General features: G+C 43.5%; 1 pseudogene; it reads right to left on the bottom strand.

Moving 5' to 3' along the window:
• Positions 1 to 2,454: 2,454 nt before the first annotated feature.
• LOC147622152 (small ribosomal subunit protein eS27w pseudogene) lies at positions 2,455 to 2,817 on the bottom strand (annotated as a pseudogene).
• Positions 2,818 to 16,559: the final 13,742 nt, after the last annotated feature.

Below are 16,559 nucleotides of genomic sequence, written 5' to 3'. Positions count from 1 at the left end.
ACTCAACCAATACATACTCGAGTTCTCTATAGTGTAAACCCAACTAAATGAGCTGGCGTTAAAACTATGCCAGTCTCTAGAATGGCTGTCACATAGCCTGTCATCCCACTGGCTGCATATCACCCATGATCTCACTAACCATGCCAGTGGTGTAAGTGTGGGGCCTATCCCCCAGCGCCTCACTAGATGAGCTCGATATCTCAACATATAGGCCTCTCACTCACACCACACACACCTCACTAGATGAGCTCGATATCTCAACATATAGGCCTCTCACTCACACCACACACACCTCACTCACCTCGCTCACACAAAGAGATAGACAAAACACCAAACAGAGCGCACCACTACTATCACAATACCAAAAAGAGTGATACAAGGGAGACTTTGCTCTCTGATAGTAGAAGGACTGTGGAAAAACTCAAGGTGATACATGAGAGAGTGTCCTCTTCTGTGAGAGTGTGTCCTAGACTGTCTGTATGCTGCCGCGAGAGAGTGCTCCCCTTAACTCCTCCTTGGGTGTCCTTCTCCTCGGGTGGTGCTCAAGAGGATCTCTCCCTGCCTGGGGAAAGGGAGAGGGGAAAGAAAGATGGTGCTTAGGATCTCGAAGAGGATCTCTCCCTGCCTTGGGAAAGGGAGAGGGGTGTTGCCTCCATGAGTGCCATCGAAGTTGGCCATGCACGTATGAGATGTCGAAGGAGACCAGCGGTTAGAGGGGTCAAAGAGCATTGGCGATTGGAGGGCACTGGTGGTGACGATGGTCAGAGATGTTGGAGGTGATGGTGGAAACTCTTGGTGGAGTGTGGAGGACTTGGATTCCCGTCCACAGGTCGAGTAGTCGGAGTGGTCGAAGTAGTCGGACGGCACTGACGGTCGGAGTGGTCGGAGCACACCAGCGGTGACGGTGGTCAGAGTCATCGGAGGGCACCGGCAGTGACGCTAGTCGATGGGGTGTGGAGGAACCGGCTTCCCGTCCATAGGTCCCCCACTACTACTCAACTCACCCTCGTCCCGGTGAATGCCAAGAAAACACAGGTGAGCCTTCGAGCAAAACATCCGGAAAGGAGACTGCCAGGCATACCTCATACAACGATCCTTCCAGGAAAATCTTCTAGAGAGATACAAAATAAATAAAAATGAATCAACTAGGCTCCTGGGCAACTTCATCCAGCAAGCTGTAGAAAAAAATGATTGAACATGGAGCTCCTGGGCACTTCATCTAGCAAGCTATTTCTGAGAGCTCCTAGGCACTTCATCCAACAAGCTATCACTAACTATATTACAACTATCATCCCCCGGGCAAAGCATCCGATAGAAGGCTACCTCAACAAAAGCACAAAACCAATCTAAACAATAATCATCACTGGCCACTTTGTCTGGGCAAAACTTCTGGCACGAAGTCTAGGCATACAAGATACAAAATGAGATCTGGCCATGGCCAGTATATAAGAGATCCTCTTTTCATTAACAAAAAAGGTTTGATGCTCCCAAGCATCAGTAGCATGTGCCACGGTAGCCTCCAAGAGAACGTATGCTTCAGGGGGGCCAATACTGCTCATAAATTGCCACGAAGATGGCCATACCAAGGGCTCTACAGCCAAAGGGGAAAGCTACACATGTACATGCTATGTTATGGTATTGCAGAGCGATGACGAAGGGGTGTGCCCTTGAGAGTTTCGCTGCTGCAACCCATGCCAAGAGCTCTTTAACACATTTAGATGATCCTCTATGTGCTGCAAAATGCAATGATGTGCTTCCAAAACCACAGCCGCTTCCACTAGATCTTGTAGGCATTGCACACATGAGAGATGCCTTACTTAAAAGCAAGCAAACTATTGTAGAATGGCTGGACCGGGCTACCAAGTGTAGAGGTGTAGCTCCACATGTTCCTGCCACTATGGGCATCTGGACAACATCCAAAACTTGTTGGACACAATCAAAGTGGCCACTCTTTACTGCATAATGGAGGCATGTCCTCCCATTGGGAGCATCAAACACGAGGATATCAGCTCCCCATGCCACAAACCGCTCAATGCAAAATACCCTTCCATTTTTATAAGCAAGCATGAGAGGCATATGTCTACGATGATTCATTGCATTCAACGACACACCCTTCTCCAAAACAGCAACAAAAGTACCTAGGATTTGCCCATGTGAGGCAGCATAATGCAAAGGTGAGAGGTGGCTGCGAGAGAGAGTGCCAATGGGGAGTGACGGGAGGGGGACGATGATCGCACACGAAGGGAAGTGAGGGCAGTGAGAGAGGGGGAGGGAGTCAAGTAAGTTGATGAGACGAGTAAGGTGAGAGAGGGGGGGTTGGTCTGTGGGGTGGGGGGGAAAAGGCATGGTGGGGGGGGGTTGGTCTGTGGGGTGGGGGGAAAAGGCATGGTCGATGAGGGGTGAAGTAAGAGGGGGGGCAACCATTTGGTTTGTTTTTTTTAATAACTATTATTATCATATTTGTGTTTTTTTTAAAGGGGGGGAATGGTGTGGTGGGGGTGGCAGGAAGGTTTGCCCAGAGTACAAATCCAAGAGGCTAGTCAAAGGACTCAGCTTGACAATGTGATTCTTTCTAAATGAACTGCCCTCAATAAGTCGAGCACGACACCCTCCAGTTGGCTGGCATAAGACGGTAGAATGGCTTCCACATAGCACAACACTCTGGGAGTTACTAAACACCGTGGTGAGGCTGAAACATCCTGACATTTCCCATCCATGAAGAAGGAATTTGGAGACCGCACAAGAGGTTTCAATTTGTGTTTTTTTCCCCACCTCTACTGGAGGGTGCAGTAAGTCAATGTCATTAGAGAGAACCATGATGATCGTCGAGGGCGCGGAAGGTTGAGGATAGCTCGTTAGCACTGTTGCGACGGGCTGTAGTGCCAAAACGAGCTCCAACAATGGTGCACAACTGCGAAAGAGAGGAGGACAAAGGTTGAGGATAGCTCGTTAGCACTGTTGCGACGGGCTGTAGTGCCAAAACGAGCTCCAACAATGGTGCACAACTGCGAAAGAGAGGAGGACGAAGGGGGGTGATTGTTGCACAGGGGAGGCACCGCTGGAGGGATGGGGGGTCATGAGGTGAGAGAAGGGGAAGGCCTAGGCGTACAATGGGCCAGCGAGGGGGGCTGGTCGTGAGGGGAGAGAAGGGCGCACAAGGGTAAACAAAGGGGGGGTTGCTGGTGGTGAGGTGAGAGAGGGGGGAAAGCGAAGGGGGGGGCTGCTGTGTACACCCAAGAGCAGGCGAGGGGGTTGTGAGGTGAGAGAGGGGGGAGGCTTGGGCGCACAATGGGTAAGCGAGGGGGGGGGACTAGTTGGTGAGAGGGGGTTTGTGAGGAAGAGGAGGTGGGGGTGTCGGTGAAGAAAGTGGGGGGGGGGTGACGGGTGACTGTTGCGCACAAGGTTGAGGGGGCCCGGGGGGGGGGGGGGGGGGGCGAGGAAAGTGGGGAAGAGAGGAGAGTGGGGTCGGTAGAAGGAAGGGGGAGAGGAGAGGAGAGGAGGGTCAGTTGGTGAGTACACAATAGAGGAAGGGCAAGACGAGGGGGGTCGAGCGAGAGGGTGGGGCGGCCGGGGGTGAGCAAACAAGGGGGGGCGCTAGACGGTAGGGTGACAGTGACGAAGAGAAGGGTGGTGGGGTTGCTAGAGGGAAGGGGGAGAGGAGAGGGATGGTGGTCGGTGGGGTGAGAGTGAGGGAGAGTACAAGATGAGAAGGTGGGGACTCAGGAGTGAGGTTGGTCGGTGGGGAGTGAAGGGAGAGGGAGACGAGGTTGGTCGGTCAGGTGAGGGTGAGGAAGAGAGGGTGGTGGGGTTGCCAGAGGGAAGGGGGAGAGGAGAGGGATGGTGGTCGGTGGGGCGAGAGGTAGGTGAGGGGGTGAGGAGTGTGTGGTTGGTGAGGAGTGAAGGGAGTGTGTGGTCGGTGAGGAGTGAAGGGAGGGGGTGGTTGGTGAGGAGTGAAGGGAGGGGGTGGTCGGTGGGGTGAGGGAGGGAGAGAGGGGGTGGTCGGCGGGGTGAGGGAGGGAGAGAGGGGTAGTCGATCGGTTGGTCGGTGAGTTGAGTGTGAAGCGGGTGGTCAGTGGGATGAGTGAGAGGGCCCTAAGTGGTCGATGGGTGAGGTAAAGGGGAAAAGAGAGAAAGAGAGAGGTGGCAGGTGTTTTTGTTTTTTTTTTGGGCTTTTTGTTTTGTTTTTTAATAGAAAAAAGAAAACTAAGAGGGGGGAGTCGATTTTTTTGGGGAAAAATGATTTTTTTTGGAAAAATAAAATAAAATAAATATTGAGGGAGGGTTTTTTTGGGAAAGAAAAAAATTACAAAGGGGGGATTTTTTTATTTTTTTTAAATTTTTGCTTGATTGGGGAGAAGGGGAGGTTGGGTTGGTCACTGATGATGAGAGTTGAGGGGAGAAGAGAGAGGGAAGGGGAGAAGAGAGAGGAAAAGGGTGGGTGAGACGAGTGAGAGATTGATCGGTGAGGAGGTTGTGTGAGAGAGATTTTTTTTTTTTGCATCTCTTGTAAACGAAGAAGGAAAAAGAAACCGAAGAGGGGGATTTTTTTTATTTTTTATTTTCGAGACGGAGACCCGATCCTTGGCACTTCACGAACACCAGAGTGAGTTGAGACATGTGTTTCGCTTGAGCCACCACCCTTGGCCGGCCACATCTTCTGAAGTGCTTTGATTGAGGGATCTGAAGTCTACACAGATCTTGATGTTGTTGGTCTTCTTTTTTGGAATCATCACTATAGGTGACAACCACTCGGAGTGCTCAATGGGAATGATGATACCTGCCTCTTCCATCTTGTCTAGCTCTTTCTTCCGCACTTCAGAATATTTTAGATTCACGCAGTAGATGCCCTTCTTGATCGGCCAACTGCCTTCTTTTTGTGAAACTTTATGAGTGCAAATGGCTGGGTCTATCCCTGGAAGATCCTTGTGAGTCCATGCAAATGCCTCTTGGTGTTCATTGAAAAAGTTGGTGATTCTCTGAAGAGTGGAAAGGTCCTCCCAACCCAAGCTGCCACTAAGAGGGGGTGTGGCTCCTCTGATGTGCCCAGGTTCAGCTCTCTCACCTCCTCATGGTAAGTGGTGGGTGGAAGAGGAGCGGTGCCGAGTGTTGCTTGATGGAGACATAAGGGGTCATGGATTGGGGTGTTGTCCAGATGGAAATTACCAATGCGTTTCTCTGTCCAGTTAGGGGGTATCTCTTCTACTGGCAAGGCTTCTTCCCAACCCTTGAGGTGCTCTACCCGCCTCACCTTGTAGGTGCGTCTGGGAGGGGTTATAGGTGCCTCTCTGATGACTCCTCTTGAGAGACCTTCTTGCGAGGTTGTCAAAAAAACTCAGGTTCCCCTAGACCTATGACCTTTATGGCTTCCTGTTGAGATAGTGTTGCAGAGGAGGAGGCCAGAGTGAGCAAAGATTCTGTCCAATCCCATACTCCTGCTTCTTTTGAGAGCTCTTCTTCTTGGGATAGCTCTTGAATAGGGTATGGGTCCAACTCCACTATGTCCACCAAGTTGCACTACTGGAATCCCTCATAGGAATTTAACCAATTTCATAGAGGTTTTGTCGCCTCGCCCTTTGAACCGAATGGATCCTAGGCCTCATCTGCTGGTGTTCTTCCTCGTCATTGGGTCCTTTCTCCCGAATGAGAATCATGTCATGTAGGGCAGTACCCCAAGCACTCTCATCTTCGGGACCTTTTTCCGGTGTCCCCTCTGGGTTAGGGTTATGCAAGTTGTCCCGACCCCAATCATGGATCACTTGAGCTGCCCTCAACCAAGGCCTTCCAATGAGTAAGTTGTAGGCCCCTTGAGTTGGTGGGAGGTGGAGACCCAAGACTTTCCTAGTAGCTTCGGGCATGATGTTAACACCAGAACCACCATCCACAATGGCTCCTGTAATTTGAGTTCCTCCCACGGAGATTGTCACCCTTGGGATTCGGTGATCGGCCACTCCTGGGACAGTGAGGCATACCCTTGCTTTGCTGCCTCCTGGGCCGTCGCCCACTACTACTAGATGTGGCTTTATCCCTAGTTGCCTTCGGATCCATCCAATGCTGGACCAAGCCTAACAGTTGCTCTCCTATTTCTTGGTTCAAACCACATAACTGAGGAAGGGTGATTTTCACCTTTACTCCTGCCAACTTTTCCTCCCAACTTAAATTACTAACCTTGGGTTGGGTAGACTTTGAAGGTGTGGTGGTTGGGGGAATGACCAAGGTAGGCGCCGCTTCCTTCTCCATTTGAATGAATTCCTACACGGCCTCCTTATAAGCTCGGTTCCACAATGGATGGGTAGATTGCACCATCAAGGAGAGGAGCTGGTGTCTTTGGGGCTCCTTGGGACTGGGTGGTGTGATGACTGCCACTATTGGAGTGCCAGTAGTGGGAGGTGGCACCACTACCACTATTGGAATGTCAACCTTAGGAGATGGCACCACAGCTTCCACCATGTTAACTAGTGGGGGTCTAGGACATTCTCGGGTGTAGTGGTCTTGGCTCTCCAGGCAATGGAGGCATGGGGGCGAGCCCTCTAGTATAGTGCATTGAGCTTGCATGTGGCCGCTCCCCCCACAATGGTAGCATATAAGAGGTCGGGTGGGGTTGTTGGGAGGATGGTGATTGGGGAACCTTTGGTTAGCCATACCTGTTGTTAGCGGTTGGAGGTACTGGAGGGGCTGCCGCATAGACCACTGGAGGTGGGTTTTGATAGACTTGAGGTGTTTGTGGGACCGATGGGAGGTACTGCTGATAGGTTGGGAGAGTGCTTGCTTGATATGGAATTTTCATAGGTAGGGGGTTGTATGTTAGGGTTGCTCTGGAGGAAGGAGGGGTATTGGTGTATGCTACCATGGCTACTTGAGCTCCCTACTACTAAGATGAATTGGTTTGGGGCGGTGGATGGGTTTGTACAAAAGTAGCCATGGGGGAGGGAAGGGTATGTGGGGTAGCTAAGTAGGAGGGACCAGCGGGGCAGGGTTAATATAAGCTTGGGATTGGGGGGTTGATTGACGGTTCAAGAAGGGTGTTGGGTTTGTTGGTGGTTAGGAGCCTGGGAAGAAGTTGAACCACTACTGGTTGGGGTCAGCATGTAGTCTTCGGCAAAGGGATTAAGCGGGGAGGCACCTTGCTTAAGTTGTTGTTACATAAGGCAAAGTCCCTTGAGGTAGTAACACTCCTTGTCCTCATGGCCCGCCTTTGAGCAAAATGAGAAATATTTCTTGGATAGACAATCATTTGGAAGATGGCCTTGCAAGCTACATACCGGGCACCATGGACTCGTCTTGGGATCTTTGACCTTGAGCTACTCGATCTCCTTCCTAAGCACTGCCATAGCCGCGTCTTCTTGTTGTGACCTTTTGAAATCTTCAAGCTCCTTCTTGAGCTTGGCTAGCTCTTCCATGGAAGCAGATGTAGACGCTATCATCGGGGCTAGATTGGAGGAGCCAAAGACATGCCGAGGATAAGTGGGGACCAAGAGGTACTATGCTTTGCCATGAGGCAAGCATTCTCCAATTGTGTAGCTCTGTCTTGGAAGTCTTGCAGGGTGCCTTGGGGTGGAAAAGTCTCTCATCTTCATCGCCGTTTGAGTAGGGAGTGCTCGAAGCACCCACTATTGTAGCATGTAGTTTCTAGGATCTTGGGGTAGCCGAGCGACCAAAGCTTTAGCTCTTGTGACAAGTTGGGCCACTGACTCCCCTGCATTCATGGAGAGTTGGTTGAGCTCTTGAGTGATGAGGTCGAAGTAGTTCCCTGGCCAAAAGGTAACCAAGAAAAGTAGCCTGAGGGTGGCCCAATCCGGGAACTGGTTGATGAGAAATCGACTGTACCACCGATCGGCACTTTCTTCTAGCATTGTTGGGAACAAGACCAAGTGTGCATCATCTCAGTTGAGACCTCTTGAGCTACACATAGTGAGGAACCGCCGCACATGGTCTTCCACATCTTTAGTGATGGTACCTTTGAAGGTTGGTAGCTTAACTTGCATGCAGTTAAGGACAGTAGCCAATGGCTCTGGCCCTGGAGCTGCCATAGGCTTAGAAGAGGAAGATGCTGAGGGAAGAGTAAGGGAACATCGCTCAAACACCTTCCTTAAGCAAGCCAGATTGTCTGCCCATCGAGAGTGTGCACATAGATCATCAATGAATACCTCCAACCACTTGTGCAACTAGTCTTTGTTGAAGGCTATGCATTGGAATGTTGCTAGGGAATTAGTGAGATCGAAGGGCATGACTCTATATGCAAACGTCCTCCATTGTGTTTAAAGTTGTCTTATGCTGGTCCTCTGGTGCTATTGACACCTGATTATAGCATGAAAATCCATCCAAGAAGCTGTAAGCTTCTTCACCAGCCATTCTTTCTAAAACATGTTCCGTATAGGGCAATGGATAATGGTATTTCCTAGTAGCTATGTTGGCCTTTTTAAGATCAACACATACCCTAAGTTTTCCATTCTTTTTTGGCACTATTATGATTGGTGACAATCTGTATGTTCTATCTCATAGATGAGATCCACAGTTAATGAGTTTATCTATTTCCTCCTTTACAATTGCCGCATACTTAGGATTCATCTGGTATGGTTTTTGCCTGGTTGGTCTTCATCCTTCCATGATTGGGATCGTATGTTGCACCACCTCAGGTGGTACAGCCTTTATCTACACATAATTCCAAGTGAAACAATTCTTAAATTCCTTAAGGAGGGTAACGAGCTCATTTTCTTCAGCGGAAGTCAAGTCCTTATAGCAATATATACAGGTCTGGCTTCCTTCCTTGGTTTTGCAATATCAATTTCCTTGACTTCAGTCAGGCCATCATATGATGTAGACAGCGCATCTTCCTCCTTAACCCTTTCTGCCACCATCAGTCGGACTGTAAGGTCCCTCCCAAGCCATGTATGTGTTAGAATTCGTGGTGCTCATGATAGATCAAGTATGTGGAGGAGAGGGACTCACAAAATACAAGAAAATATCTTGCTTATTAACACTAGTTCTGTAATTGGACACTAAAGTGTCTTGAGGACACTTTAGTGTCTTGTTTCTCACCAAAACTTTGGAATTTTTTGGGGAACCTAGAAACAACATTTCTACACCTTGTTTCAACCATAGGTCGGTTAAAAGTCAAAAAATAAAGGGGATTTTTCATGATGTCAAATCACAAGCTATATTAGAAATTCGACAAAAAAACTCACTTGAAATTTTCATTGAAATTTGAAGCTGTTTTGTCAAAAATCCCATAAAATGCCTATAACTTCTTGAATAAATCATGTTTTTCATGTTTGTAAAAGTCAATTGGTAGAACTTGGGGTTTCAAAACAACACAATCTCCTTTAGGTCCTAGTTCCTAAGCTACTTGTGAACTATAACAAAAATCTCATAATTACCAAGATGCTAAAAAAGAGGAAAATTTTGGCCTTCCAAAGGTACTTCCATAAAACTAGGGTTATGTTAGTGCAAATTGGTAATCGGAAATGATTATATAGTTCAAAACCAAGTTAATACAGATTTTTTGGGGTCCCAAGCTCAAGTAAATCTTGCTACCTTAGTTTTTCAATCGTGCTACATTTTTCAAAATTTCTAAATTCTCTCTCAACAACCATGAAACAAAGGTTTTAGGTGCCCAAATTATGTTTGTACAATGTACCTTAGCGAAATTATTCTATATAGACAAAATGTTGCAAGTTTACTAAGGAATGTAATGCGTATGACTCAAGAATCTAAATCCAGAATTTTTGTTGTGTGCAGTTTTGACATTTTGAAACAATTAATATTTGTAGCTTACTAAGGGGCTTTTACATATAACTTTAAGATCTCAATGGATAGATTAAGCATTGTATCACCTTAAAAAACTTGCAAACACATTAAAACCATGTATTGGTTTGGATACAAATGGATGCTAAAAAGTGGTGTATCAAACACACACAACTTCCTACTATTTTAGACACTCTCAATTGAATTTTATTTCATGTGAAACTTGGTAAAATCTTTGACACAAATATGAAATAATTACTTGGAATTTTTCACGGGGCTTAGTGATTTTTTTCTCTAAGCTTATAAGGCGGTTTTCTCAAACCTAAGTTGTAGTCTCATGCAAGTCCTATTTATGGGTGTAATTCCTTATCGTGCCAGCATCCAAATTGCAAGGTTACATTTTTTAAAGACACACTAGGTCACATATTCAAACTCCTCAAGAGGGATTTTGAATATGTCTTTCCTAGTGCAAGTAGCATTTTATTTGCATCGTCCAAAAAAGGACACTTAAGTGTCCTTTTTTGGTACCAAACTAGTGTTAAGTTGCTCAAATACAACTAGGCTTCTTGCTCAATACATAAAAGCCTTATAGCTCCACCTTTAAATAGGTGAGCTAGTGGACCTTAAGTCCCTTCACACACACACCTTTCTCCCACCCTTTTACATGACCTTAGTCTTTTAATACCCTCCCTCAATACCAACTATGAAAGAATTGGAATAGGTGGTATTGGACATAGGTTGCCTTTATAACATTAGGCGTACAAGGTTTAGGAATATAGGTGTTGTTACATTTTAAAATAGGTGCTCAGAGGAGTTAGAGATTGATACAAAGTTAGCCTCTGACTCTTTGTTAGGACATTTAGAAGTGATATGTCCCATTTGTTTACACTTGTTACATTTCATTTTGTTGGGATATTTGATCCAACAATTATTTGCCAAATGACCCACCTTTTTGCAATGGGCACATCTTACTTTGACCACTTGATGTGACAAAGCTTGTTTGATATTCGATGAAGTGGTTGCATTTGAAGATTCAGCTCCTCCCTTTGGCCTCTTTTCTTCATCAAGACAAGATTGAATGAATCCTTCGAGGGTGGGATTAGGTATGTTCTTCAGAGTGGTGACTAAGGTGGGGTACACCTTCTTGACTGCTTTTAGCAAAACAGCCACTGCATCATCTTCATCCATTCTCGCATTCACTGATGCAAGTTGAGCCATAAGGCCCTTCAAGTGAGAGATGAAGGCTCCAATGCCATCTCCCTCTTTGAGTTCCAAGCTGAAAAATTCAATTTTGAGTGAGATCTTGGAATTCTTACCACCACGAGCTCCATAGAGCTTATCAAGCTCATCCCATTTCTCCTTTGGAGTCGAAAGCTGGTCCACATGGTGAATGAGAGCCTCATCAAGATGAAGCATGATAATGGCTTGTGCCCTCCATCATCTTCAATATCTTCAGCCTTAGTTCGATCAATAGCCTTAGTGCCGGAGATGAATGGCCAAAAACCTTTGGACATCATCTTGTACTTGACAAGGACTTGCTAAGTGTGGAAGCCCTCTCTCGAGAACTTCTTGATTTGGGTGTTTTCCTTTGACATTGGTATTGAAGGAGGTTATTAGAGAGTAATGGGCTGATTTATGAAGAAGAAAAAACTAGAAATTTATGATATTTACGCTTAATTAGAAAGAGAAAGGCTTATGAGAGTGCGACAACCCTTAATCAAGCCAAGGATGTTGCATAAATAGGAGATTAAGATGGTAAATTTTATGGTTTAGCACTTAGGGCTTGTGCCCAACCAGTAATTTTGATGGAGATTAACTTCATTAGTGTTAAGGAGCACTTTGTTTGGTGATTAAGATCACCATTAGTGTTTAAAAACATGATTAGTGCTTAAGAGCACATTTTTAGTGTCTAATGATACTTATATTGGTGATTAGACGTCTAAAAATGTGTTTAAAAGCACATTTTTAGCATCTAATGACACTTATATTGGTGATTAGATTCACCATTAGTGCTTAAGAACACTCTTAGTGTTTAAAAACACTGGAATAACTCCCCTTTGCTAGATTAGAAGCCTCATTAGTGTTAATCAATACTATTAGTGCTCATAAGCACACTTTGAAGGCTTTGTGAACTTGAAGATGACGAGGAAGCTTGATGACATTTTGATGAATGAGACTTATGAATGCCTCATGTGGTTGGCCACCGCTTCAAAATCAAGAGTAGGATCAGCAACAAGCCCTCACAAGATTACTTAGGTGATTATGCGTATGTCGAGGGAGATCTTCATGGATTGGTAAGAAATCTATTTAAGTGAACTGGGAACTATGAAATTCGATCTCATTGGTTGACTAACTAGTCTTCAACAGAGAGTTCGGATAATACTTGATTGTAAAATAATGGAACTATAATACTAAGGATTATGATGGGAACACTGAGGTTTTATTGTAGTTCTGTCTTTAAAATAGTTGAATATGAGAAAAAGGCAAATTTCATATTGGGTGCGTAAGTGGTGTGTCTATTTTATATTTTTGCATGAGTGCTGGCTAGGGGGCTTGGGAACTCTTTTCCCTGGTACCCGGGACAAAACACATCTAATTTTTATAAAGAGGGATCCCACCAATACAATGGTTGGTGGGCGGTTGGCTAACCCATGGACCGGTTGGGGGTTAGGCGGCGGCTGGATCAGTGGATTCCTACAATAAAGTTCATTTATGTTCAAGTTATGATAGTTGAAGTAAGTCAGAGGGTAATTCTTGTTCTATGGGAAAGAATCAATGGCTGTGCCTCACTTGAGGGGAAAAAAGCGATGATCTCTATGAACCAATTGCAAGTCCCTTCCTTGATTTGGCCATGTGACCTGTGGGTTTGGTTGGATTACAAAGGATAGTTAAGGCTCTTGACCCCGTTAGATAAATTCTCGTTAGAAGATTTTCCTACTAGAGGAATCGCCCGTGCTTTCTGGGCGAGGAAAGTTTTTTCGATCTCAATTTCGGAAGTCCCTTGCCCGGACATTTGTGGGCGAGGCCTTGAGTGGGAAGCTCTGCCCTGTGCAAGAGTTTGCTACTTCCGCTGCTAGCACTCTGAAGATCGATGCGCAGAGAGGGTAGGGGTCTCAAAGCTCTTATCAGAGCTTTGTTGAAAACTCAAGAATCGAAGATGAATTTTGTGCTAAATAGGAAAACCTGTGCAAGTAGAATTGGCCAGTGGAAAGATTCTTTTCACACACCACGAGACAGACCATATTCAGTTTAATCTAGATGGGAACATAACAGGCTGCCAGGGTTGCCCATGTGATTCCAAAAAAAGGAACCTACACTGCAGTGGATGTTGCTAGAGTCTTCCTCAAGGAGATTTTCAGGTTGCATAGCTTACCTAGAAGGATAGTAAGCGATAGAGATCCTAAGTTCACATCAAGGTTCTGGACTGCATTCTTTGAAGCAGCGAAAACTTCCTTAGATCTCAGTACTGCTTATCATCTCGAGACAGATGGACAGACAGAAAGAGTGAACCAAGTAATAGATTTATATATTCTTTGGTCATGATGTGGTAGAGAACCCAAGAAGTGGTTAAGCTACTTACATCTAGTTGAGTTTGCTTATAATGCCTCTTATCACCGAAGTATCGAGATGAGCCCTTTCAAAGCTCTATATGGGCAAGATTACCTCACACCATTAACTTGGTCCGACCCATTGATCAGGGTCGAGATGTCCAGACAGATGCTTGATGATATGGAGCAGCAAATGCAGGCAATCCACAAAGATATTAAGGCTACCCAGGATAGACAAAAGCAGTATGTTGATAAGAAGAGAACGGAGAGAGTGTTTGAAGAATGAGATATGGTCTTCATTCGTGTACGACCCAAGAGAAGTTCTTTATCTCTAGGGAAGTACAAAAGCTGTCTCCTAGATACGGTGGACCATACACCATTACAAAGAAAATAGGAGATCTAGCCTATGAACTTCTTCTACCGGTACATAATGTGTTCCATGTCAGTTTGCTTGAAAAGTATGTACCCAGCTTGAGTCATGTGCTAGATGATGAGCAGTTGACTTTTCCGACTCAAGGCCAGATGAAACTCCAACAACCCGAAGAAATCCTAGATGTTTGGGAGAAGGCTCTCAGGAATAAAGTCCTTAGAGAGTTTTTGGTCAAGTGGAAGTTCTATCCTTTAGAGAACGCCACTTGGGAAAAAAAAGATCAACTGATAAAGGACTACCCCCACTTTGCGAGATGAGGACATCTCGCATTTTTCAAGTGGGAGAGGATGTAAGATTCCTCCTCAGTCCCTAAAGATGTATAAGTTCTCCTTTCAGTCCCCTGTAATCATCCCCCATTTCAGAATACAAGAAAACATTATTTTCCTTTGTTTTTGACCTAGAGAGATAAAATATTCTAGAGAGAGGTAATACAGTTTTGAGATATTTTTGGATATAAAGTTAACCTTTAAATTTAAGATGAATTCCCCTAAAATTGAAGTTTAAAAAGAGTTTTTCAATATGCATTAGAAATCAATTGAATATGTGCATTGGACACCTTAGCCTAAGGGTACCCATTTTTAGAAAATTATGGATTAAGGTCCAAAGAGTGTTCTAAAGGGCCAATGGGGTTAATCCAAGTGTTTGAATAAGAAAAATGCAAGAATAAAAGAAAATCCACAAAAAATGAGTAAATTCTCACATAAGATGAAGAGTTGACTAGTATTGGGATTTATTAGTATGAAAATGGGAATTTTGACACCTCAGGAGGGTGAGTGGAGCTCATAAAGGAGGCGCCTAGAATCTCATCATTTCTCCCAATTTTTAATTCATAAAAAAGTGATATTTTATCTCTCCTCTCTCCTCTTTCAAACTAGATCAGAAAAGTGGACCTAACTGGTCCAAAACTTGTCTTCCAAATTGGACCTAACTAGATCAGAAAAGTGGACCTAACTGGTCCAAAACTTGTCTTCCAAATTGGATCAAACTAAAGCTAGAAGCCTCTAGATCCCAGTTGGACTTGGTTGGTGGCCTCCCTCACCTATAAATAGAACCCCATTCCTTTGTATTTTCATCTTAGTGTATTTACATGCTAGTGTAATTTTTATTTTAGTGTAATTCTATTATCCCTCTACCTTGCCTCTCCATTGTGAAGCTTTGGAGCTTCACTAATCGTCTTCTTATTTTGGTGGAGATTACTCTCTTCTTCTTGGTGGCCAAGCTTCTTCTTTGAGTGCTACACATCTCCCTAAAGAATCAAGCTAAAAACCAAGGGTAAGCCCAAAACAATGGTGTTTTACTCTCTTCTTGGATGGCAATAATTCTTCGCAACCTCTCTACATACTTGGGAAGCATTCTATTTCATGGTTTCTTTTTAAAACTATGCCCTTATTGATTTATGTTGTTTTGTAGAATTAATGTTAATCTCTTATGCTTAAATGTTATTTTGTAGAATTAATGTTAATCTCTTATGCTTAAATGTATTGTTTTTTATTTGTAATCTCTCTTTTTGAAAGAATACTCACTTTATGGTTAAATCCTTCTTGGAAGGATAAGCTTTAATTCTAATCTCATTTTCTTACCCAAAACTCTAGGCCTAACAAGCTAGAGATGGAGATTAAACATTTTTATGATTTTTAATCTACTTAAAAATGAGGTTAATTCATTTAAGCTTGTTTTTATGTTAATAAATTTTATATTTATTCATTTTAAGATGAAAGAGAGCTTATGCTAACATTCTTATAATTATTTTTATAAGGAAGTTATATTTGGGTTTTTTTTTTAATAAGCAAGATGCTTAGATGCAATTATGCTTAGGTTTATGCATAAAGAAATTTTATATTAAAAGAGAAAGTATCACCATATTTTTATGTTTATGCATAAATTTGATAATGCAAAAAGAGGAATTTTCATCATATTCTATGCATAAACATTTTAATGCTAAAAGAAGGATTTTTGTTACATTTTTGAATATACATTCATAGTATACGCATGCATAAATTTCTAGATGTCAAAAAGAGGAATTCTCATGATATTATATGCATAAACATTTTAAATATTAAAAGATGATTTTTTGTTATATTTTAAATAGGTATATTCATGGTATGTATATACATGGATATTTTTATTTGTTAAAAAAAGGAATTTTCATCGTATCTTGAAATAGGAATATGCATAATTAATTTTGGTATCAAAAAGAGAAAGTTTCATTATACTTCTATGTAGATAATTATGGCATGTTGATGCCTAGGCTCAGATGGAGAAGAGAATATTTAAGAATATTTCTAGGTGAATAATTTAAAAAAAATGATGTATGCATATTTATTAAAGGATTATTTAGAAAAAGAAATATCCTTGTTAAATTTCATTATTCACCACAAGTAGAGTTATTTATAGTTCTAATATGTCCAAGGAAGAATAAATTTTCATATTATTGGATGTTTATCCTTATGACTAGAAATCACAGTTATTGTATGAGATAAATAGAGAAATATCTTTAGGAAATAAATCTAGGAATAAATTCAAGAAATTATGTGTTGACCATGACCTCGTGAGAAAGGTGGGTTAGTAAGATGCTTGCCCATCTCTTGAATAAAAAATTAAACCAAGACTTGTGACCATTCCCATTTCTTCAGTACGAAGAAGGGATAACTGTCTGATTTAGAGAATTTTCCCTAAGACCCAAAATCGTCTAGAAATAAGTTAGAAAATTGTTTGTAATTGATGGATGGATCACCGAGATACGAGATTCGTGATTTTCATTGAGAAAGACTGGGTTTGAAAAAAGGGTCTTGTGAAACCAACACTAGAGATGTTTTCTCGTGAAATGGTTTTTTGTGAGA

This window comes from Cibotium barometz, chromosome 29, assembly GCF_041138505.1.
Source record: "Cibotium barometz isolate CiBa-2024 chromosome 29, ASM4113850v1, whole genome shotgun sequence".
Taxonomy (NCBI): Eukaryota; Viridiplantae; Streptophyta; class Polypodiopsida; order Cyatheales; family Cibotiaceae; genus Cibotium; species Cibotium barometz.
This window is presented reverse-complemented; position numbering and strand designations above follow the sequence as displayed.